This window comes from Psammomys obesus, unplaced genomic scaffold (assembly GCF_907164565.1).
Source record: "Psammomys obesus unplaced genomic scaffold, mPsaObe1.curated_primary_1811, whole genome shotgun sequence".
Lineage (NCBI taxonomy): Eukaryota > Metazoa > Chordata > Mammalia > Rodentia > Muridae > Psammomys > Psammomys obesus.
Window position 1 is genome coordinate 431,363 of NW_026593931.1, and position 2,119 is coordinate 433,481.

Sequence of the window (2,119 nt, forward strand, 5' to 3'; positions counted from 1 at the left end):
CACACACACACACACACACACACACACACACACACACACACACACACCCTGAGTGCCTGTCCAATCCCTTCCACAAACACCCATCTGCCCAGTCATCAGGCTATTCAACCATGCAGCTGTCAGTCTTATCCCATGTTTTAAGCCAAAGCTGTGTAAATATTAGCACAACTAGTTCATAGTCCGACTTCCTTGAACAAAAGCCTGAAGTCCTAGCAGGGGCCTCCAGAGGCCTAGCCTCTTTGCCAACATCTGGACCTGAGCCCTTTGAGCTGCTGTGGTTCAGGTATGGCCACTGGGCTCTCTGTTTTTGCTTGTGTTCTTTTAGAAAACAAAGGTAACCAGTCCTTTGCTGTGATGTGGGAAAACAGTGAAGCATCAGATGGCCAATTCTGTGCAAGAAGCCTGTGCATGCAGGGTAGTGTGCCAGTCTGAGAGTGACCTGAGGCCCTGTGACGACTGAGACTAGGGTTCTAGTCTCTGGAGCATGCTGGCTCCTATCTGAGTTTAGGGGGCAGGGGATGGCCAGGTGAAAGTAAGCTGCAAGACTCCTAGCAAGGCACTGTAAGCAAAGGAGGGCTGCACCTGAGCAGGGCTCCTTGCTCTCTAGAACACCTGGCCCCACTGTGGTTGCAGAGCAGCTGTGAAGCAGCAACCCAGATCCAGGATCTAGGTAGGAACCCCTGCAGTTGGAAGATGTCCACCAGAGACACAGAGCAACTTTTGCTGATGGATGTGGAACAGAAATACAATGGAGGCAGCCATGGACACCCCAGCTAAAGTGGCAACACTGGGAGGTTCTAATGGAGAGAGAAAAACAAAACAAAACAAAACAACACTTATCCCCTTCAGCTGCAGGGAAAAAGTGGTATGGTGAGAAACCACTGACCCATTCCTCATGGTCATATTGTGATCATGGTCATCCCTAGACTGCTGGCTACATGGAGACAAAAACCACAACTCTGAGCTATGTTCACTGACTGTTGTGCCCTTCCCTGGTCCTTAGGCTAGAGACTAGTATACATACACTAGGCACTCAATAGACCACAGAACCTTAATAATGACGAGACTGAAGGCTCAAACTATTTGCTCTCTTGCAATATGAGGGTGCTGGTACCACAGGACAGGAATGCAAACACTGGATGGGACAGCTGAGGAAGTGTGCAGGGTGTTGAACACCTGTGGGATCTGATGGTGACCCGCCAATCCCAAGTGGAGCCCATAATTCTACACAAATGGTTTTGCAGCTGCAGCTTGCCTGGCCTTTGCCTCAGATGCTAGGAGTACCGGGTCTTAGGAAATGGCGCCTCTTCCCACAGCTCCATAAAAGCCTCAGCCCCAGAATCCCAAGCTTGGGTGGGATGGGGTACAGCAGAATACACCCATGTTTTCATTGCAACTGCTAGGCAGGCTTTGTGAAATTTTTTAATGAAAGATTAAAGGTCTCTAGGTGGGCTTCCCCCAGAGAGAGGCCCAGTCCAATTGTCAACAAATCCTCTCAACCCCAAACCCCTGCTCATGGAGGGGCCTGCAGACAGCTCAGGGGCAGCTGTGCTGCCAAGCAAGAGAAAATCAATATTCTTAACACACACACACACACACACAGTCTCCCTCTCTCCATAAACATAGGCCTAGGGTACTCAGACAGCCTCCCATAGGCCCCTAAAACCAAGAGGGGCAGGCTTTTCTGAGCCATCAGATTTCTTCCTGGACCAGGCACAAGCTTCACTCCATCAGGTAAACAACACCCACCCTCCCAGCCAGCAGCCTCACTAATATCTGTACTTGGTCAAAAACAGCAGCCACACAAACTCCAGGCATCGGAGCACCTGCCCAGGTGGCCTTCCAGGTTGTGCAGTATTTAAAAACACACACACACACACCCCTGCAGCACATCCTTGCTGGAGTCTCCCTGACAGAGTGAATACGTAGCTGCCGACAGACCCAGGGTTTCCAACAATCAGACTTGTAGGAGAGGCCCCTAGCAGCCTGTGCACTGAAATCGGACACAAGACACAGACAGAGCTGGGTAGCCTCCCTGACAGACTCCTGGCCATTTGCTGTCTTGCCCTTCACACACACACACACACACACACACACACACACACACACACACACACAC

At 50.8% G+C, this 2,119-nt stretch overlaps 1 protein-coding gene across 11 annotated transcripts in view; it reads right to left on the reverse strand.

Annotated features, from left to right (window-relative positions):
- Positions 1-2,119, reverse strand: part of Iqsec1 (IQ motif and Sec7 domain ArfGEF 1) — a 337,227-nt gene that overhangs the window by 54,066 nt on the left and 281,042 nt on the right. The window lies entirely within an intron of this gene.